Source organism: Girardinichthys multiradiatus, chromosome 17 (genome assembly GCF_021462225.1).
Source record: "Girardinichthys multiradiatus isolate DD_20200921_A chromosome 17, DD_fGirMul_XY1, whole genome shotgun sequence".
NCBI classification, from domain to species: domain Eukaryota; kingdom Metazoa; phylum Chordata; class Actinopteri; order Cyprinodontiformes; family Goodeidae; genus Girardinichthys; species Girardinichthys multiradiatus.
In genome coordinates this window covers 20295249-20319230 of record NC_061809.1, presented here as the reverse complement: position 1 = coordinate 20319230, position 23982 = coordinate 20295249, and the positions used below count along the sequence as shown (strand labels likewise).

At 39.0% G+C, this 23982-nt stretch overlaps 1 long non-coding RNA gene across 1 annotated transcript in view; it reads left to right on the top strand.

The window, feature by feature from the left end:
* LOC124883348 overlaps positions 1-14608 on the top strand; it is a 152169-nt gene extending 137561 nt beyond the window's left edge. Inside the window, exon 6 of the long non-coding RNA XR_007042170.1 lies at positions 14487-14608. This is a non-coding gene — a long non-coding RNA (uncharacterized LOC124883348). The remainder of the gene's footprint in view (positions 1-14486) is intronic.
* The last annotated feature ends 9374 nt before the right edge of the window (positions 14609-23982 follow it).

Genomic DNA, 23982 nt, shown 5'->3' with positions numbered 1-23982 from the left:
CGTGTCAGCTGCTGGTGTTGGTCCACTGTGTTTTATCAAGGGCAAGGTCAATGCAGCTAGCTATCAGGAGATTTTGGAGCACTTCATGCTTCCATCTGCTTAAAAGCTTTATGGAGATGAAGATTTCATTTTTCAGCATGACCTGGCACCTGCTCACAGTGCCAAAACCACTGGTAAATGGTTTACTGACCATGGTATCACTGTGCTCAATTGGCCTGCCAACTCTCCTGACCTGAACCCCATAGAGAATCTGTGGGATATTGTGAAGAGATCGTTGAGAGACTCAAGACCCAACACTCTGGATGAGCTAAAAGCCTCTATCGAAGCATCTTGGGCCTCCATAAGACCTCAGTGCCACAGGCTGATTGCCTCCATGCCACGCCACATTGAAGCAGTCATTTCTGCAAAAGGATTCCCGACCAAGTATTGAGTGCATAACTGTACATGATTATTTGAAGGTTGACGTTTTTTGTATTAAAAACACTTTTCTTTTATTGGTCGGATGAAATATGCTAATTTTGTGAGATAGGAATTTTGGGTTTTCATGAGCTGTATGCCACAATCATCCGTATTAAGACAATAAAAGACCTGAAATATTTCAGTTAGTGTGCAATGAATCTAAAATATATGAATGTTAAATTTAATCATTACATTATAGAAAATAATGAACTTTATCACAATATGCAAATTCTTTGAGAAGGACCTGTATGTGTAACTCAGTTTAGATGTGGGTTGTAAATTTGGAGCCAGGGAAAACCTAAAACTAGAGTGTTATGACGGATGGGAAAAACAAAAAAACTAAATGTGTTCTCTGTGATTTCCCGAAAGGACAAGTTCCAAATTTTTAGTGTAGTGCGATGGGTGATGCGGTGAAGAGTCCTCCCATCCAGAGCCTGAACTTGAAGCGGGGTTTGGAGAGGTTCCACCTCAATACGTGCCTGCTTAACCAGGGACTGATCAATTCAATTCTGCTCACCCCCCGAGTCAATGAATGCTGATAGTTTCATGGCTTCTTGGTTACAAAACAAAGTAGCAGGTAATGTAAATCTAGGGGAAAAGTTTCTAGGTGAATGGTCCGCCAGCCCCCCCTCTACCGCCAACGGACCTGATCTTTTGGCCGCAGAGGACAGAAGGTGATGAAATGGTCAGGTGATCCACAATATAAACACAAGTTAGACTCTCTGCATCTCTGTCACTCTTCAGGGGTGAGCCTGGTGTGTCCTAGTTGCATGGGTTCGGGTTCTGAACGACTGGTAGGAAGCGACTGAGAGGTGTGGGGAGGTGGCTCAGAACCTGCTTGTGGTTTTATGACTACTCTTTCAGATCGGGACCTCCTTCTGTCCCTCATCCGGTTGTCTATTCGGGTCGCCAATGCAATAAAATCATTAAGTTCTTGGGGTTCATCAAATAAAGCTAGATCATCTTTTAAAGCTTTGTCCAGAGACTGAAAAATTACTGCTTTCAGGGCGTTGGAATCCTAGCCAGAAGCTGCAGCCATGGTTCAAAACTATATGGAGAATTCTGTTAAAGGTCTATTTCGCTGTTTCAGCGCCCAAATGTTGCGAGCAATATAGGTCGAATCAGATTCAGTGGCCAATGTTAATTCAAACTTTTTCAAAAGAGCAGCCAAACTGATTGCAATCAGGGAATCCGGCCTCTGCCCAGCAGAGTGCTTTTCCTGTTAACAACCCTAAAATATATATTTTTGATATCGTCATGAGGAAATGACTGTGGGGACCGGTTGAAAACTAGAGAGCATTGAAGCAAGAAACCCTGCCCACCTCTCCAGAAAATTTCTCGGGGTTAGGATGAGTTATGTCTCGTCCTGAAGGAAGTTGTTGAGACACGGGAGATCCAACAGCACGCTCTGGAGGGATGGAAGACTTGGAAAGATGGGTCTGCTGTAGGAGAGAAGCCATTTGCTCTAGCTGGAGGTTTGCTTGTGTTTGCTGTTCAAACAATGCCCGGAGGGTGGATTCATGGTACTGAATCTGGAGGCTGTGTTCTGAAATTGTTCTCCTGAGAGTTTCTGCTGGGTCGTTTGGCCTGAGTGTTCTGTCATCTTTTTGTTTACCGACTTGACCCACATGCAGAGAACACTCAGGAGACAGAGAAAGAGTTTATTTTGATGAGTAGTTTATGTGAACAGGGACTGGAACTGGATTTCACCCACTGTATGGAGAGAAAGTTTGGTAAGTAGATGGTGAAACAATAATCAGACTTTAAGATGACCTCCTTCTGACTTACTGGGTCGATGGAAGGAGCTTGCAAAAGGGGAAGACAGCGTGGGGCCGGATGGATGGACTCAGAGCCTGGTTGAAGTTGTTTTCCACTAGATCCTTCACACAGCATACAGAGGTGAGGTTTCTCTGAGATCCGCTTTCTTACTGGAATGATGTGTTTAAGACGCCGGGCTTGGAGGTAAACACGTCGGAGGGTGGACAGGGTTTGCTTGAATCTTGAGCCAGAAGGGAGGGGATTAAGCAGCCGCCAGCTGGAAACAGAATCCAGAAACTTCTCTTGGAAATTTGAGACAAGGAGATGAGCTCAAATGAGGGATCAGCTGAACCGAAACAGGACTGAAGTCAAGCCTGGAGAAAAAAAACACAAAAACGAGGAAGATTACTATATTTCACAGAAGGAGTTGAGGAATCTATAGTAGGTTGGCCGGTATTTGTTACCACAGTTGGCAAACACTCAGGCGTAGGAGTGCTGGCGGACTGCTCTCTTATACTCCTCCAATCTGATGGAAATTGCGAGCCCCTGTTCCCTCTCACCTCTGGAGCTCAGGCGGCATTTAGTGGTAGGATGGTGAAAGCAGCAGGCAAAAAACAAACTCCCAGACCCCGACATATATATGGTTAAAATCTTTCCTGAATTCCATATTGTTTAATTTCTAGATCATTTCAAAGTGAACAATTGGAAAAAAGTCACTTGTGCCATTGTCAACCATTTAATACACCACATCTTGCGCAGTCAAGTAAGCTGTACTCTAATAAAGACTTTTATCTGGTCAGAAATAGTTATGTATAGGTCTTCAAAATATGTCAGAACAGTTTCCACCACAATGACAATAATGTGTCATCATTGTTGCTTGCTGATGATATGGTCCCTGTCTTTATCAGATCATCAAATCTAATGTGCACTGAAGTGGTGTGCAATTATGTGTAATGTTGTCAGGATGTGAGTTAGATTTTGTGAGACATTAACAAGATTTCTTTTATCAGAAAAGGTGGCTTGCTCTCTTTAGGTAAGAGTTAGGCAACAGCTTGAGGGAAAGAGTATAATCAGTTTAGCTGGATTGACTGACTACCTTTCAAGTGTTTTTGTGATGTTTTTCCTATTTGTGTAACACTTGGTGAAGTTTGGTTGAAGTGTTTTTGGTATGGCCTCTTTTAGATTGCTTGTGCAAATCTCGTTAGTTTTTGTTATACAACTGAAAAGAATAAGACCATTCAGTGCATGTGCAGGCTTTTGAGTGTTTGCTGATCTTTTTGATTTCATTTGTGGTTTGTACTTAAAAATGTTATCTTCTTCCCAGAAACCAGTGTGCGTTCATAGGTATTGGGAAAGAGGACAAATGTGTTGGATAAGGGGGAAAATAAAACATTAATGGACAATTGATTCTTAAAGTTGTATTAATCAGTCATGAGGGTGACATGTTGAATGGCATTATAAACTACCTAGATTAGGTCAAGATGGCAGATGGACAGATGTCGTGCTGATATCACAGGCAGAATTAGCAACTCAGTTAAAAACAAAAATGGTGGCTGCAGCACTAGCTAGCAGCCCCTCTTAGTCCCACCTTTAAGTTCCACTTATGCAAATAGTAATGTGTGTATGAGAGTGGCCGTGTGCAACAGCTGATCGTGGCGAGAACGTTGCAGCTATGCAGTAAACACAGGAGAGCAAATGGTGGCTACTGTGTTAGTGTTGACATAATTTATCATGTATATATATATATTTTGTTTTTTTCTACTGTGTTCTGTCCAGCAGAGTAGCGCTCAGAATTGTTGTCTGAGTGACAAGAAATTGCCCAACAGATTTACTTTCACAAGCGGAGCATCACAGCTAATGCTTTATAGCTCTGCTTGATATTTATAAAATAAACTTTGTTATAAACTTCTTTGGGAATAGTTCAATTGTTACGGATATGGAGACTGAAATGAAAAGGAAAAAAGAAGCTTGAAAAAGAGAGAGACGGGGCAAAATGGAAAAAGGGAACAAAAGGAGGAAAGAGTGGAGGAGAGAAAGAAGGATGAAGAGAATACAAGATTACACTGTTTGCTTATACACCTGCAGCTGTTTTTTTTTTAACAAAATATTAAACGACACTTATGAATGTAAAATGTACTCAGTGAGAGGTGCATCCCAATATAGAATTTATCACATATATAAGGACCATGCAGTAGACATTGTGCAGATTTGTAAGAGATGGGGTAAACACAGACAAAACAGAATAAGTTCACATTACTGGAATATCACTGCACAAACCACTCATTGAAATAGTTTATTGCAATTTTAAAGCACTACCAAACAAGTTTGTAATTACTTATATCATTTTATACATCATTATCTTCCAAAGAAAACTCACTTCTGTCCAGCCTTTTTAAGTGTGTGTGACTTGAAAGAAATTAAACTCACATTGAAATGCATGGATAAGAACTGTCCTTGACAGATTTTGAAAGTGTCTACTTCAGTAGCATTTACCTCCTTATCTGAATTCTAAATGTATATCCATTTTAAACATTTAATCCTTTCTTTCGATTTTATCTCTTCAGGTCATCTCCTTTTTATTACCTTCCAGCTTCCACAAATGTTCTTTTTTTTACAGCTTGTTTATCTCTCTTATTAAACTCTGCCTGTGCTGCTTCTGCTTTCCTAACATATTTTTCCCCAATGCCCCTCTCATCTCCCTGCAGCCTTCAGAGTTTTGCTGATGTTGCATGTGTTTTTTCTGCCAATTTAAGGCAGAGCTATAAGCACAGCATGATCATACTCATCAGTTGTATTATCAATGTCTCAAAGAAGTGACAACATAAATCATGGAGTCGATGTGCTGCTGTGTAGGAGAGTATGGATAACAACATTGTCACAGATGCTTTGAATTGTCATGTTCCCTATAATATTGTTCCTGGATGACCATAAAAGGGTATTTGTTTTCCATGGTGGCTTCCTCAATTCCCTCATTAATATGTATCAGCTTTGACTTAAAGGTCATTGCTTGGTATAGTTTCTCACTAACTCGTCTTGTAGGAATGGAAGAAGGAGTAATTTGAGGAATAGTGACAAGAGAGTTGAATGGTGTCTCCGAGATTACGCCACCTCAACCCAATGGTTATTAATCTTCATGTTCTCACTTTAATAGGGCTGCAAAAAACTCTGCATTTGTTCAAGACCATAATTAACATGTATGAGCATGATGGTACTGTCAAATTTAGAGTCACTAATTGGTCCTCTGGCATAATGGAAAAGCATTTTACAGCCTTAAGGGAAAACAACAAGGGAAAACGTTTCAAGTTTGGGTACACAGGTACCTCCTTGCAATCTTCTGCATACATGCATTATAAGCAAATGTTCAGAAAGTCTCACTCATCCACCTCCGCTTATATTTATGGTGCCTGGCAATCTGCCATTAATTAGTGTCTCTTGAAGATTAATGCCGCTGATAAAGAAGGTAAACAGATGACTCTGCACATGATAGACAACACGGGTTAACAAAAGACTTGAACTACACTACTGGGATAAATGGTTATTACTGAGTTAGTACTAAGATCTAAAGATGATATAAGTCACAAATTTATGCAATTCTTTGTTTCTTCTGGGACTTTACCAAATTTAAGTGCAACGTTCCAGGTGAAGTTGATGCAAAGCTTTGGCATTAATGCCATTAGTTGCTTGGAGTGAGCAATTCTGCTGTGGGGCACTGAAACTGGTTTGTTGGATTCAAAAACCTGATGTATTCACAAATGTTCTTTGATCAACAACCTAAACCATAGATTCCAGACATCAAGGACAAACTAAACTCATCATGCACACAAATTGTTCCCACCACTTTGTAAAACAATAAAACTCTTTTTACATCCCCATCCTGCTCCATCCTTGTAGTCAGGTGTGGGAGGACTATGACAGGAATCACTATTGTATGCCTCTGTTCAAGTCTATTTCTGGTGTTTTTGTGAACTGTGTGAGACTGGTTAACTGGCTTTTGTTCTTCAATTAGGAAAACTTTCTCTTTTGTTTTGTTTTCAGCAACAAATGTTGGCTCATGTTGGTAAGAGGTCATTATTTAGTGAAACGGGCACTGTACCAACTTCTCATAGAGAAGGATGCAATTACTCCAAAAGCATCACGAAATCCAGATTACAGTTTACAAAAAGACTAGGGGGGGACAGGCAAAGACCTTAATTTTTGGACACTTGTCCCATAGTGTGATGAAAATGCAAGTGTTTGGGTATAATAACTGTTGTTACATTTGGAGGAAAAATGTGAAAGCCGACAGGTCTGAGAACACGATTTCAGATGTAAAGTATGGGGATTAAAGTGTTTCACTTCAATTCAATTCAAAGATACTTTATTGATCCCCGAGGGGAAATTAGAATTCCAGTACAACCCATCCAAACATACATCATGACACAAGACAATGGGGGGACGGGTCACCGAGGCTTTGCTGCCCGCTCACAGGCGCTGCCCTTGCTAGATGAGAAAAGAGGCCACATTAGGTAAGTAGAGGGAAAAAAAAAATCATATTTCACACTTTATCCTTAGCAGGATACAGTTTCAGATTGCAAAAAACCTCAGCACAAAGAAGCAACAAATTTACAAAACAACATCATGCTGGGAACGGTGAAGGTGGTGTGAGGGGTGCATATGTTTATCTTGAGCATGTGTGTGTGTGCAAGTGAGTGTGTGCAAGTAAGTCCATGAAGCACTGTCACAGAGGCCATTGTCCTTGATGGTTCGTTGGAATGTACATCAACCAGCCAAGTTCTGAGCAGGTCCACAGGTGTCCTCAGGGAAGGGAGGGGGCAGAGGGAGCAGAGCGTCATGTTTACATAACTTCCAGGAGAAGTTGAAGATAACCAGCCATCAAGGCCGCGCAGGGGAGCCAGATTCAGAAAAACAATAATTATTTGGGTTAGGCTGACTCTTAATTTTCCGTCAGCCTTGAGAGTCTCACTGGTGCTTCTCAAAGGCGAATCCAAATAGACAAATTCCTGGTCTTTCTGCCAGATTCAAGCGAACAACTTTCTCCAAGATTTATACCATTTCACCCTTGAGTCCAGGAACCGCAACCCGCTTGCGATCCTGTATAAGGATCACATCCAGTCTGCGATTCGGCTCACGTAACATCTCAGTCTGAGTGTTGATCGCTCTGAAGATCGCATCACACATGCCAGGCAGCCTTACAATGGCCAGAACAGCTGCTGACATTCTCCGAATTTCCCGATATGCCAGGTAACCGCTAACTCCAAAAAGCAGAAATCCTGATATCAAACATCCAATTATATACACATCTTCCACATCCTCGACTGACATTATCGACAAACACACAATCCTCCAGTTCTGCCAGGAGTCCATAGTGTATCCGGAGAAAAATGTCCCGTCCGGGCAAGTGGGCTCTCCCGACCCCTGTCTTCTCGTCGAGAAAATTTGATCAATTGCATTGAGAGACCAGCTGACCAAATCCATAATTTGGAAGAATTTGGAAGATGTGCAAAAAGAGGCTCCAAAAAAAAAGACAAGACACAGAGCTGAAGCAGGGCAGATATGGGAGGGGTGCGGGAGACAGAGAAAAAGTGTCCACCTCCACCGAGAGCAGGAAAAAGGGCTTCTTTAAAATCAAGAAAGTAAAAAATAATAACTAAGGAGACATTTATAAAGTAAATGTCACTCATCTGGACTAGAATTGGAGAAGTTTTGTCTGATTTAAATTATGATGGTACAAAAAATGGTTGTCTTTTTTTACAGTGTATGCAATTATCTGGTTTCAGCTGTACATGGCATTGATTTCATGCATGGGACTAGGACTCTTAATATGCAAATGCCAAAATTAAACTGATCAGTATTGGGGACAAATAGTCATGACTGGGACATCCCAAATTAAAATGCTGGTTATTTTAATAGTCTGTTTGCCTGGTTAATGCTGTGTGAAAGCAGTGAGCTCTGCATATTTTCTCTGATAATAGGAACTACGTTTTAAAAACTTTGCATTTAGCTTCATCATAATAAAAACATTTTCTAAAACGCAACAGATGACAAATTAATAAGATGTTGTTCAGTGTTTTTTCTTCATTCAGTCTTGCTTGAAGTTTTTATTACCGAAGGGATCTTACAATTTAGACCGTGTTCCACATTCACGCTGAATATAAATTATCAAATTTTTTTATTGAGCCTTTGCTTCTAACAGTTCTGTAGGGTTAGCTTTTCCTGCCCCTTGTTTATACTGCAGAAATTTATGGACAGTAAAGTAATGTGGTAAATTCACTATTTTTTTTACTCACCATTTGTGTCCATTTGCCATCAAATTTGTAGTGTGAAGCAAAAGCAAAGCTGCAGTTCAGAGTGGATGTGTATGGTGTCCATGTTTCTGAGTGCTAGTGCAACAATAAAAGAGACAGATGGCGTGGTAAAATAAGTTGAGTCAATGAAAAGTGGTCTATGAAATTTTTTTCCATTCACCCATTTCCAGAATGCTGCATACTTTGATGCCTCATCCCAAAATCAGGCAAGTAGTTTCCAGAAAAAGCAAAACATTTACTTTAGTGGATACCTTTATAAGTTGATGCATTTTTGAGTATTTGCAAGATAATAATCTTTCAAGTTGTGCAGTTTTCTATGGTATTGTTTTGGTTCCTGCTGTATTTCTGTCTAGCTTTCTTGTTCTCACCCATCCAGCAGGCCCGTACTGAACTTATCCTTCATCTCCTTGACATTTATCTTATATTTGTCTCCCTCCTGAAGCATAGTGACCTCTTCTACAGCTGTGTCTCTGTGGAGTTTTGTAAAGATAGCTAAGGAAAAGTTTAACATGCCTTTAAGGGATAATTATCAACCAGTAAAACTCCCACACAGCTCTTGCTGGGTAATTACATTTCCCCTCATCTCGTTTTTTTTTCCCTGAAATGAAACCATCAGTTTTTAAAGCCTTGACAATCTACAATTCCCTGGCGATGTACCAGCACAGAGTTTTGAATGAAAACTCAGAAGACTAAGTGTTGCCCATTATGCTGCAGCTTAAAGCTCTTCCTCTACTTGTTCATTGTTTTTCTGTCTTTCTTTCTCACATTCTTGTTCCTCGCTTGGTCTCACATTCACACAAACAACAACCGAGCCCATTTGCATTCTGGGCAATTACATTCAATTTGTAAACTAGCGCTGAACTTTAGTAGAATTTGATTTTGCTAACAGGCATAATGACATTTAATGGAGCATGATTTATTCATTTCTCTTTCATCGGGTCAAGATATTCCACAAGTGGGAATTGAATAATACCAGATGTTTTTGTTTGTAGTGCTCTAACATGTCAAATGTGTTTAATCCATTGCCTGTGGACCTCAAAACTTTTTATAAGGATTTAGCCAAGCTTCATCCTAACAACCTTTCATTGTTTATATTTTTAGAAATCCCTTGGCAGCAATTAATTTGGTGCTTATAAGATTTGTCAGGCCTCATTGGAAAAACTCAACAAACCATTTTTTTTAAATTCTGTAATCAGAGTTCATGTATTTATAGATGGACATTTTCAGGATGACCTGAGAAAATGCACTGATTGAATATATTAACACATTTAGATGGTTAATCAAGACCACTGCTACAGACAGATTAAGGGTAAAATATAATTGAATTTGACATCAGTCTGGCATTTTCTGTGCTTTTAAATAGTTGAGAACTCACAAATTGTGTATTTGATTGTTTTAAGTGATACTTTTCTATTGTATGTTGAAAATACAGTCTTGGTTAAAAAGACCATGGTGTCACACACAAATGAATTATTAGCTGTATTAAAAGGTTGAAATTATGTCACTTGTTTCTTTAACCTAAAATTAAAGTTGGTCTAGTCTCAGTGGTACTGTAAATCCTTTTTAAAACCTTTCTTCAGTTTTGGATGGTTGCAGCCCAAGAAGTAATACTGTAAAGAATTTCCTCCCTTTAATGATCTTGTCTGAGGCAAAACTGTTGTTGCTTTTTAATTCCTTGGTATACCTGAAACCTATATTTCCACCAAACCTTCCTGAAGAACATGCTTTTTGTGTACCGTCACTGATTCCTTTGAAAGCAAAACAATGTTACAGCAGTAAAAAGTCTCTATGGGTAGCATGAGTAAATAATGTCAGGATATGAGAGGATCACACCAATCTGGTATTACAGGATTGTTGTGTGAAGGAATATCTCATTAATAATCGTTTCATGGACTGAAGTCAAACTAGATTATTCGTGCTTGCATGCTTTTCTGATACAAAGTTAGTTATGTTCGCGAATTGCTGGTAGAGGTTTTGACTTTAATTATCCTTTTAATTATGTTTGTAAGAACTTTTGAAGAAATGACTGTCATACTCTCCTTTCAGTTGTGCTTATGATCAGTTTGATGCATTGAGCTCGCACTTGCCATTGGAAAAAACAAAAAGTATTTCAGTTTTTGTTACATGATAAGTAGCTGATTCTGTGTATTTCATGATTTATATGCATCATGCTCTCTCTTTGTTTTTCCTTTCACAAAGTGTCATATTGTCCTTGAGTTATTTTATTACTGTTGCACATAAACTTTGCCGTGAGTCATAGATGAATCTCTGCTTCCCAAGACTGCTTCCCCAAGCATATTTTACCTTAGACGTAAGAAAGCAAACAGTTGAGACGACCAAACATAAATTTCAGGGGATAAAAATACAACATAATAAAATAATAAAAACCAACTGGCTGAATGTGGAGCTAACATATTGGTATGAAAAAACATAATGATCAGAACAGGGACTTTGGGTTTGGCCAGCAATAATGTGCCAGCCAGCTTGTCTGCTGAGCCAGTTAGCACCCAAAAGCATTCAAATGATATTCTAGCATCTGTCTCTGAGATGTACTGGCACAAATCAAGTACATTAAAATACAAACACACCAACAAAAACATGCATCTCTTGTGATCCTTTGTGTACACATATTAGTTTGCCAAACCAATCATCTTTTTGAAATAATAGTGTGTTTTAGATATTTCTTTTCTTTCACCTAGAGGAGTCCCTGAATCATTTTCTGAAGTGTATTTATTAAGGGAAACCACAGTTCCCTGAGACATTCTCATAAAGCAAGGGGACTCAATTCCCCCTTTCTCTGTAAAAAATGTTTTCCTGCTTCAACCTTTTAACAACCACTCTTGTACCAGCTATCAATGAATCACTCCTCAGCCTCACCAGGAAAGCTTACCTTAAGGTGATGGAAGGGAGGTATCAACCAATTCATGAACATCAGATTTAGTTGGAGCACAGTGGCTTTCATCCTGACCATGGAACAGTGGATACGATCTTTTCCCTCACTGAGTTGATGAATGATTAGTGAATGTTTGGTTTTCTGGTCCACATGTAATTCATGGATCTGGAGAAGGTTTACTTAGGTGTCCCCCAAGGTGTGTTGAGGGGTATGCTATAGGAGTACATCGTATCCGGGTTGCTTTGAAAGACTACTCAGTGCTTGTAAAGCAAGTGGATCTCATGGAGAGGAAGTTAGGTTTGGGATCTTCAGTGTATAACATTTGATTTTTGCAGACAATATGGTTTCTTCATGCCATGAAATGTATCATGTACTGGAAATGGTTACTACCAATTGAGAGGTCAACATAATGAGTCAGCTCCTCTAAATCTCAATCCATTGCTCTCGTCTGAAAAAATGGCAATTGCGCTCTTTGTATCACATGTCTTTGCCTTGAGTAAAGGAGTTCTTGGAGTTTTGTTCCTTGAACCGAAAAGCAAAGCACTCACTTTTTCGGTCTATCTATGTTTGAAACCTCACTTACGGTGATTAGATATTGATCTCGAGTGAATGAACAAGATCCTGGATATAAGCAGCTGAAAAGAGCTGAACTCAGACTTAGACTGGGACTGGGAATATATATCCCTTCTGACCTTGGAACAACTTGGGATACTCCAGAATGAGATGAAAAGTGTCACTGTGGAAAGGGATGTCTAAGTTCCTTTCCTCTTTATTCTTGTTTTAAATCAAATCAGAATCTTACATGTCTATAATTAACCTTCTGCACACAATGTAAAGTTAAAGATTTGCCCTACCATCTGTAGCTTCATATTCCAACTTTTGACATTCTGTGTTACAGACCATACAAAACTTTCAGTGCCTTACAAATATGTTTGTTAATTGTTTTCACACTTTGTCCCTGTAGCCTCCCGTGTAGTAGTGCAGAACATTCATCTACAATGATCTAGATTCAAGACCGTCTGTCTTTCTCACTGCTCGTCCTTCCCTCCTCATGCTGCTTAATGAACTTGCATATGACTAATGCAGCTTAACAGCCCCCTTTGCTCATACCAGTGAGCAATCACAGGCATCTTCGCTATCAATGCTTGATGTAGTTACTTCCAGACATGCATAGGTAGTCTTCACAACTGGGTTTTATTTCAGCAAGATTGGCAGGTGACTCTGCTGCTTATTAAGTTCCATGTGACTGGCACAGTTCCACTTTACTCCTATATATCTGCAGAACTCGGCAGACCTTATTGGAGGTAATATTTCATCATGACTTAATTATTTTACCTCCACCTTTAAGTTTGATTTATGCTGTGCAAGAAACAACAAAAACAATACAAACTGGGTGGGAGGAGAAGGGCCTCGGTAGTAGGGCAAAACACAAAAGGAAAAAAAACCTGACTTCAGGCAGGCAAACCCAACATTGTCCAGAGGAGGCCCAAAGGTTAGGCGGGTGGCTCGGTGGTCAACCCCAGCAGGCACAGAGATCAGCCAGTTCAGCAAAAAAAAAGATGTATTATTACACTGCTTACATAATTATAACACATCTTTATTGCTCCCAGGGTGGTGGTAGTGTCCATTTTCTCTAGTTATGGCACTGTCATACTTTGTGTGGCCTTTAATAAATACTTGTTATCGCTGACACATTGCAATTAGCAGGGTCCACCTCCATGATGTTGATGACTCTCACAGATACAGAAGGCTGTGATTTTTCATCCACCTGCGAACACAAACAGTTTGTACTCATACCACTGCGGCTTAGTTTATGTGTGTCATTTTGTGGCCAGCAACTATGCTGCATGGGTCTTTTTTTTTCTAGTGCCATCTTATTTGTATTTCTCTTTATTACAGTCTCATCCATCCGTTTTTGACCCCCACCCACCACCACCACACACACACCCACCCAGTCTTCCACTCTATCACTTTTTTGGTGAACCCACCTGGCTCGGTGACTCACAGTTGGTGAGGTGGAAACGCTCTTTATACGATACACAAAATGTGTGGTTGCGTGTTCATCTGGTTTATGGGAGTTGGTGGGAAGGGTGGTGGTTAAAAGACAGGAAATCCACTTTATTCTTTGTCTGTTATTGCTGCATTAAAAACCTTTTTTTTTTTTTTTTTGAGCATATATTGCAACCAGAAAGTGTTTAATTTGAAAATGGAACTAATGCCCTAACTTAAAATTACTTTGTGCTTGTCATTTAGTGGCGTTTGGGACTAAGTGGCCTAATGGACTATTATAAACACAATTCTTATTTTAAATACTTTGATATTTGATATTTGGAGGATTAAGAACAACAGTGTCCACAAAAATATCTAAGCTGAAGTTCAAATTTATTGGATTGACCTGGCGCATAGTTGTTCTACTTATAAGACCCAAAGTAACCTTTAAGCATTTTGGATTTTTTTTATACATATAAATCAATCTTTAAAAAAATCTCTTAATTTCTGTATTTATTCATGTATATTAGGTGCTAGATTTTTAATATTGCATATAAAAAACTTGGCATAGGCCAGAAAGGATGCCTACGCTATTGTAATAACTCTTTGTCTTTCTTAAAAATGAGACCTCATGTTGCAGTGGGATTTAACTGTGCAAATAAAGCCAGCCCATCCCTACTTGAAAGTTTTATTTATTATTTAATATTTAACGAGGCTTAATAAGGCTGCTAGTACTGTAGGCATTTTAACATAATTTTGTGCTTCTGAGGTATTTTTTTTTGTTTACATTTTAAATGGTAACTATGAGCAGAAGGTTAGACTGATTGCAGTTATCAGCAACATGTTTTATGCTTTCATTTAGCTGAGTTTATTTGCAGTTGGTACTTTTTCATTTAGATGTATAGTATCTTGTTTAATCTCATTGTTTATTTTCTAGTTATATTCAGTGATGTAAAATAGGCACAGATTAATTTGCCATCCATAGAAAATGCTTTGACATTTTCTTAGGTAAAACATTATTATGAAGTGGAAAAAGACATGAAAATAATAACAAACACTCCAAATGCTTTTCCTCATTTCAGGTATTTCTCTTTTCTGGGCAATGTTGCCACCCAAGACTGCCTTCCATGTTTCTTTACACAGTCTGATAATAGCAGCTGAAAGTCCGGACAGGCAAGATTGAGTAGGGAGACATGGAAAAAACACCAAAGATGGCAAGACAGCATGACTGCAGGAGAGAGCATAAGAAAGATGACTGGGATAAAGATACCTAAAAAGAATGCATGAGATAGGAAAAGACAGTGATGGAAAAGTGTAAAGCTGAGTGAATCAAAGATAAGGAAAGAAAAAGATGGTGAAGAGGGGAGAGAACAGAAGGTAAGGGAGAAAAATGCAGAAGCCAAAAAGGGTGGAGTAAGCGGGAACAACACAAAAAAACTGTGGTATGGTCAAAGACTCTTGAAATAGAAGAGGCTGTTGTAGCTGTGGAGAGTTAGTAGATGATTTATGGGTAGGTGACCTGGCATTAAAACTGAAGAAGCCTTTTTCATCCCTCTCCTTAGTCTGACTTACTCCAAAAATAATTGTTTTAGGTATTGGCCATAGCAAGGCCTTGGACAGAGACTCAGTGGGCAAAACTACTGCTTGTATTTGATAAGGGGAGGAAATATAAATAATGCATTAAAATCAGACCATTAAGTGTTCAATCATTTTTGTAATAACTGAAGTAAGCTTTTTCATGTGTGCAAATGAAATTTAAGTGTTTAAATGCTTAAAATCTCCTAACACAAATCTGTAGAGTCAATTAAATCTGTATATATACACACACTATACAGCTGGTGCAGCAAGAAGGTAACTGCTGGAAAGGAGACTGTAGGGGTGATCAAGGTGAATGGCTCAAGGGAGAGGGAACCAATTTAGAGAAAGGGAGTTTAGATGGTCCAATGAAGGGATACAAGGTGATAGCCAGTAGAAGTAAGACACAAATTGAAGGCAGATAGATAATCAGGGTTGGATGAGGAGTAATGATGGAAGAAAAAGGTCGAGTGGAGAAAAATGCCATGTGTGGGGAGGGAGGGGGTTGCAGTTAGAGATGCATGCAGATTGTAGAAAGGATGTTATGTGTCTAAGTCGGCACCTGATATCTCTTAAGCAATAATTTTCGTTTTTTTTTTTCATGACATGCATGTCCTCACCTAATTGAAGAGTTTGGTTGGAAAACTATTTATCCTTTTTACTCCCCCATTTTCTCCTGCTTTCTGTTTGTGCTTGTGTGTGTGTTGATTTTCTTCCTGCCAGAAGGAGAGACAATATTTTGGATGAGCCGAGTGTTGATAAATGGGTGCCAGCAGTCACCCTGTCAGAGTGGCAGATCTTTTTGTGCCACAGAGGGGGTGTGTGTCTGTAACAGAGACGGACATACAGACAGAAAGATGTTGGCGGCCTGTTTGTCCTTGCTCATGGCATCTGTGATTTCAACAAGAAGTCTTTTGCATCGATTCGCTTGTGAGATGGTCTGGCATCTGGATGATTTTACAAAACACTACAGGGAAAACCGTCTAATCACTCACACATGCCATACAAGCAGAGATTGCCAACAACACAACAAAATAAATTACAATTACTCTTACATCAAACTTCTCTTAATTTAAAAAAAACATTTGTTTAAGCCTTTCTTTTGTGTTTATCAAGCTTTTGGAGACAATAGTGAATATGCTGTTTAAACTCTGCAGTCAGAGATGAAGCTTGGTATTTCGATTTCTTTGATTTTCAAAGACCAGAACAATGCCACTGTCTGAATATTATTTATGGCACAGCAGTCCTCATTATACAATCTCTCAAATGAAAAATAAGTCTTTTCACAACAATGAAGCCAACACGACATTTGTTTTTTGTCTGTACCCCTCATTATGATTTAATTAACTGCCAGGGATTATTTTAACACAATTGGCTGTGTAGTCTTATTAAAAATCATTTGGATCTAAGATTGAAGACTGCAAACTGCCTCAGTAGCAACAGTGTGTTATTTCTGTTATACAAAGATAGTTACACTTTTAATGGAGCATGTGTAGTTGCATATTTCATTACTTGCATGTGGACAATTTCTGTTTTGTGCATGTTAGTTGAAGTGTGCAAATATGGAGAATGTTCATTAATTTTACTTTGTTTCAGTCCAGCTAGAATCTAAGCCAAATGTTTTTGTACTTGTTTTCTTTCCTCTTACGTTTTTTGTTTTTAATTGTATTGCTGAGCCCTGAAGCTTCAAACATTTTTCTTTTCTAAACATGCTTTATTGGCATCCTTTTTACAGTCTTTTGACAAAAACAAGGGAGGGAAGGACTTAAACTAGTTGCTGTACCATCAATATCAATGAGGACACAATTTTTATAAAAAAAAGACAAAGCAAAGCTAATTTCTATCCCTTCCAGAAATAGCATATGTTGCAGACAGTGTTGAGGAAAAATTTATTTTAGGTATAGATATTTATCCTGAACTTTTTGATAACGTTGTTTGACATAGAAGAATAAATAGAAATTTCTAAAATAAAATGTGTTTAAACCAGCATACCCATTCTTAAAATCCGACAGTCCATTTTACTTTACATAATAACATAATTTACATCCTTGCTTTCACACTGACTCATTTTTCACCAAACTATCAATTTTTTTTCCAGATCTCGGTATCTATACTGTAGATGAGCGAATAAGAGGCATTTGTCATTAAGATATCTATCTGTGTCATAGAGCTAAGTGATGGTTGCCTATTAAATGTGATTTTTAGGTTTAAGGTATGCTTCTTCAGTATAAAATATCTAACATAACCATAAAAAATTCACTAGAGGAATTAGGCTGTACAGATTGGCTTCTGTCTAGTTTATTCGCCTTTTCACATTTAGTACATGTAGTGGGGCTTAATTAATTTGATTAATCTTATTATTTTTTTATTATGACTCTCTGTCTGCTGGCTGAACACCTGAGTTTGACATCAGACTTATTAGATTATTAAAGGAATCTTTCTGGATGAACTTGAATAATTATCTAAATTATAAGACAAAAGGTACTGGTCCTTCTCAAAATATTAGCATATTGTGATAAAGTTCATTGTTTTCCATAATGTCATGATGAAAATTTAACATTCATATATTTTAGATTCATTGCACACTAACTGAAATATTTCAGGTCTTTTATTGTCTTAACACGGATGATTTTGGCATACAGCTCATGAAAACCCAAAATTCCTATCTCACAAAATTAGCATATCATTAAAAGGGTCTCTAAACGAGCTATGAACCTAATCATCTGAATCAACAAGTTAACTCTAAACACCTGCAAAAGATTCCTGAGGCCTTTAAAACTCCCAGCCTGGTTCATCACTCAAAACCCCAATCATGGGTAAGACTGCCGACCTGACTGCTGTCCAGAAGGCCACTATTGACACCCTCAAGCAAGAGGGTAAGACACAGAAAGAAATTTCTGAACGAATAGGCTGTTCCCAGAGTGCTGTATCAAGGCACCTCAGTGGGAAGTCTGTGGGAAGGAAAAAGTGTGGCAGAAAACGCTGCACAACGAGAAGAGGTGACCGGACCCTGAGGAAGATTGTGGAGAAGGGCCGATTCCAGACCTTGGGGGACCTGCGGAAGCAGTGGACTGAGTCTGGAGTAGAAACATCCAGAGCCACCGTGCACAGGCGTGTGCAGGAAATGGGCTACATGTGCCGCATTCCCCAGGTCAAGCCACTTTTGAACCAGAAACAGCAGCAGAAGCGCCAGACCTGGGCTACAGAGAAGCAGCACTGGACAGTTGCTCAGTGGTCCAAAGTACTTTTTTGGATGAAAGCAAATTCTGCATGTCATTCAGAAATCAAGGTGCCAGAGTCTGGAGGAAGACTGGGGAGAAGGAAATGCCAGAAGTCCAGTGTCAAGTACCCACAGTCAGTGATGGTCTGGGGTGCTGTGTCAGCTGCTGGTGTTGGTCCATTGTGTTTTATCAAGGGCAGGGTCAATGCAGCTAGCTATCAGGAGATTTTGGAGCACTTCATGCTTCCATCTGCTGAAAAGCTTTATGGAGATGAAGATTTCATATTTCAGCACGACCTGGCACCTGCTCACAGTGCCAAAACCACTGGTAAATGGTTTACTGACCATGGTATCACTGTGCTCAATTGGCCTGCCAACTCTCCTGACCTGAACCCCATAGAGAATCTGTGGGATATTGTGAAGAGAACGTTGAGAGACTCAAGACCCAACACTCTGGATGAGCTAAAGGCCGCTATCGAAGCATCCTGGGCCTCCATAAGACCTCAGTGCCACAGGCTGATTGCCTCCATGCCACGCCGCATTGAATCAGTCATTTCTGCAAAAGGATTCCCGACCAAGTATTGAGTGCATAACTGTACATGATTATTTGAAGGTTGATGTTTTTTGTATTAAAAACACTTTTATTTTATTGGTCGGATGAAATATGCTAATTTTGTGAGATATGAATTTTGGGTTTTCATGAGCTGTATGCCAAAATCATCCGTATTAAGACAATAAAAGACCTGATATATTTCAGTTAGTGTGCAATGAATCTAAAATATATGAATGTTAAATTTTCATCATTACATTATGGAAAATAATGAACTTTATCACAATATGCTAATATTTTGAGAAGGACCTGTAGAGGTGAAAATGTGCTTTGTACAGGTGGGAGGTGAAGTGTCCTTCTAAAGAAAGACATACTAGTCTCTTCTTTGCCTCTTCTTTGCTCTTTAGCTGCCTGAATTTTCATGAACAATCTTCTTTATACTGCAATATTTCTCCATGTCTCATTTCTAAATACATAGTGATTCCTATCACTACCCAGAAGCGATTGAAATCCTTCACAATCCAAAAAGAGTTTCCATTTTGTAACAGGTACACAGGACCTTCTAATATCTTCCTCAGTGGTGGCAAAAAAACACTCTATCCATGTTTCCCCATACCAAAAGCTGGCTATGCCTTAGCCTGCTACAGTGTAACCTAGCTGGCCCGCTATCACTCGTCTCATCCGTTACACTGTGCTTCCATTCAATCAGAGCCCCACGCCTCGGAGGAGCTGCAGATAAAATTCTCATTATCTTAGCTCACAGAATTATAGAGAACAGGACCAAGGGGCACACACGCACATACAAACACACACAAACCGATTCACTCTCTTACAAGAACACATATCCCACACAGATATGTACAGTAGCCTAAAAGTGTGCTTGTATGCATGCACAAGCTCCAAACAAGAGTGTTTAACTTGTGCTAAGACTAATTTGTGCACCAAAGAGATAATATTTAAAGGAAACGTTCCCATTTTAATGTTCTCATAAGGAAAGCTGCTTTAAAAACTTAGCAAAACAAAGATCTCTATAGTAGTTGAATTTGATGCCTTTTGTGGTGCTTTCTTTATATGCGTATATATTTGAATGTAAGACCATTATTTGAATTGCTATTCACTTATGTTTTCACAGTGACACTGCTGTCTGTGGAAAGCAAGTAATTTTGTACTCTTATCACATCTAATTAAGCTTTGGGGTTTTCAGAAGTTTTTTGCATGGATATGCTTTTGCGAACAAACCTATATTTTTCCCACTACCTTCCTAAAGTATTAATAAACCCTTAGCCTTTTTACATTGTGTATATTACAACAGATTTCTTTGTATGTTATTGGTATTTCATATGACAGCACAATGCAAAGAGGTGTATAATTGTGAAGTTGAAAGAAAAGCATACATGGTTTTCAAAAATCAAGTGTGGTAGGCATATGTATTCAGTCTGCCTGATTCAGTATCTTGCAGATTCACGTTTTGCTTCAATTACAGTTGTAGGACTTTAGAAGTATGTTGGTCATACATTGTTGCAAAGTCAGACCCATATGTATGCAGGAGAACAGGAATCTCATGTAGGAGGTGAATATTTATGAAAATAACGTAATAAATCAAGAAAAGGCACAAAATGAACTGGCAATGAATGAGGCACAGAAGGACAGACAAACTGGAAAAGCAGGTAATGATAGGATATAACATGAAAAACATTGACTGATCTGTAACTGCTGTGGAGGTGATTATAAACATAGGTACCAGATAAGTACAATCAACATAATGCAATGTCACTGAGTACCTGAAGTGAGGAATTTAGGAAAATGGCTAACACATAAATGAATACACAAGGCACAAAAGGATTTACTGTAACTGTTTAAGACTAAAACTAAAATAGGAATGCAATATGTCAAGAGCACAACACAGGTAAGTACCAAGAATCACAAAACAAAGAGTGAACCATGTTTGAAACACCTTAAGAGAGTTAAAAAAACAAAGCAAAAAGAATCAAAACCAAAGTGACTACCAAAACAAAAAACAGCCATGGATCCGGAAACTTTGACCAGACAGTTTTAACACGTGAATATATTTGGATTAAGACCATTCCATTGTAGCTCTGGTTGTGAACATCTGGCACCAACCTAAGTCTTTTAAAGCCCTTTAACAAATTTTCTTCCAGGATTGTTCAATCCATCACTTCTGATCCCCAACAGCATGGTGTTGCCACCACCAGGTTTCACTCTGGGGAAATTATTTTAACAATAGCTTTCTTCAGACCATAAATAACAGATTTAAAGACTGCATAACTTGTCCTGTCAACAGATTTTCTCACCAGAGCCATGCAATTCTGCAGCTCCTTCTGAGTTGCCCACTTGGCTGTTTTTAGATTGTGTCCTAGCCCATCCTGTCAGTATAGGTGTTTGGCATTATCTCTTTAAGTTTGCAGTTTTGCTGTATTCTTTTGGGTTTCTGATGATGTTTTGAAAAGTGCTATTTTGTCTGATGTTTTTACTGGTCTTCATGATGTTTGTATACTACGGTTTTGTAACAAACCTCTGAGGTCTTCAAAGAACACCTGTTTGACATTAAATCATGCACAGTCAACCTCAATTTAATATATGACCTCTGATGGCATTTGATTGCAGTAGATGTTTTTAGGGGTTTAAGAGTGAAGGGGACTTGACAACTTTGTATCTCACACATCCCAGACTTTTATTTGTAAAAAAAACAAAACCATGAATATTTTTCCTTCAATTTAACAAGTATGCACTGCTATGTTGTTCTAGCACATAACATCCAAAAGAAATACTCTTCGTAGTATCCATTCAAAGAATTTCACTTGTGTAAGTGTATCAGTAACGGTGTAAGTGTTTGCTAATGTTGCCTAGTGAAATTTCTTCTACACATGGAAACTCCATAGCTTTTTATGTTATATGAATTGAACTGTGCATGCCTGTATTATTTGGGCCAGACTGTCTTGTGTGTGAAATAAATGAAGGGGAGAGGCAAAAAAGAGGCAAGAGAAGAATGAGTGCTTCCTTGAGTCAGATTTTCCTTTTTCCAGGGCTGTCTGAAGTTCTCTGGAATTCAATTCAGATAAGATAATGAAAGTCATTTGTCCATATTTAAAGGTGATTCAGTGAAGTTCTCCCCCCCCCCCCCCCCCCCAGAATCTATTTCCCTTAGTTTGTTCTCAGCCATCAGTGGCTGCAGGCACTAGATTGACACATACCTCAGTAGCGGTTGGAGTTCGATTGTGCATAGGAGTGCTTTCTGTCATACCTCTTACAAGAGTGTTACGTGATATTGATTGTTTCCATTTTAAGTTGTTGCAGCACCTTGCTTTCCATTGTCCTTTTCTTACGTCAATATTCACACTGTGTTGAGTCCTTGAATTCAAGCAGGGCTTTTTTCCTCTTGAGTGTTCAGTCAATTGACAATGACTGAACAACTCATCAGTTGTTCAGCAATAGAGAGTGTTAGGTGATGAGCATGTTCATTGAAATACCATAATATGATTAGAGTTCTAAATCGTTCAGTGGGATGGGGAAGCAGAACTGGGTTAAATGTTGAGCAGAATGCAAATCAAGTATGATGAATCTCCCTGTTATGGTAGCTGAAATAAGAGTTAAAATAAATCACAATCAGTGTTTTTTTAAAAGCATACTTTTTATCCATAGATGCCTAGGGCTCTAAAATGGTTGTACCACATCTTGCACTCAAGGCACAGCAAGGACAAATGGCTTTCTTTGGCAAATCTCACCTAAAATCCTCCCATTTTTCTATTCATTAAAACAGAAGTAGGTCACCCTATAAAATGGCTGCCACTTGGCCACCTTCTCCGCACCCCCTCATTCTGTCAGCATATGTTACTCCCAGACCCCAGCCAAAAGAGGCTCCTGAATAAAACAGTCAAACAGAGCACCCTAAAGACAGGCAGGCGGGAGATTTATTGCCCATATTTGAAGCTTACGAAAATGCATTCCTCAGCCAATTTTTCTTTGCAATGCCTTTAATTACCTGTCATAATAGGATCCTTGTAAGAGTGGCAGGATGTCTTCACTAATGTCTGCTTTCAATTGGAGGGATAATAACACAAGCATGAAATTTGCAGAGATCAATTTTAAAAGCAAGAGATGTTTGCAATAAATGGAAAGGATGTAACACTACAGGTATTTCCTAATTTTGTTTACCGCTGTGTAACTTACCCTGCTTTATATTAGGCACAGTCCTTGACAACGGTATTCATACCCCTTAAAATGTGTTACAACTACGACATATTGTGTGGTAAACCAACACAAAGTAGTCCATAGTTGTGACGTAAAAAAAAATGTATACGTGGTTTGCAACTTTTTTTTTAAATGTTGCATGGATTTGTTTTTGTCGCTTTTTCTCTGAAATCCCAAAATAAATTCCAGCGCATTTAATTGCCTTCGCAAATCACCTGATCAGTACATGTGTTCGAGGTAATCTCAGTACCAATACAGCTGTTCTGTAAAGGCTTCACGGGTTTGTTAGAGAACATTAGTCAGGAAGGTGACCAAGAACGCCATGTTCACTCTATCAGAGCTCCAGCATTCCTCTGTGAAGTGAGGAGAACCTTTCAGAAGGACAGTCATCTCTGCAGCAATCCACCAGTTAGACCTGTATTGTAGAGTGTCCAGACGAAAGCCACTCCTTAACAAAAAGCACATGGCAGCCCATCTAGAGTTTGCTAAAAGGCACTGTAAGAAGTCTCCGACCATGTGAAACAAAGTTATCTGGTCTGATGAGACAAAGATTGAGCTCTTTTGTGTGAATGTCAGGCGTCACGTTTGAAGGTAACCAGGCACCGCTCATCGCCAGGCCAGTACCTTCCCTACAGTAAAACATGGCGGCGGTCGCATCATGCTATGGGGATGTTAGTCAGGATAGAGGGAAAGATGAAAGCAGCAATGTACTGGGACATCCTGGATGAAAATCTGCTCTATAGTACTCTTGACCTCAGACTGGGGCAACTGTTCATTTCTTAGCAGGGCAATGAGCCAAAGCACAATCAAGATCTCAAACAGGTGACTTCAGAACCACTCTGTGAATGTCCGGAAGTGTACAAGGCAGAGTCCAGACTTGAGTCCGATTGAACATCCCTGGAGATATCTTAAAACAGTTGTGCACAGACTTCTTCCATCCAGTCTGATGGGGAATGGGAAGAATGGGAGAACCTGCCTAAAGATAGGTGTACTAAGCTTGTCGAATCATATTCAGAAAAACTTG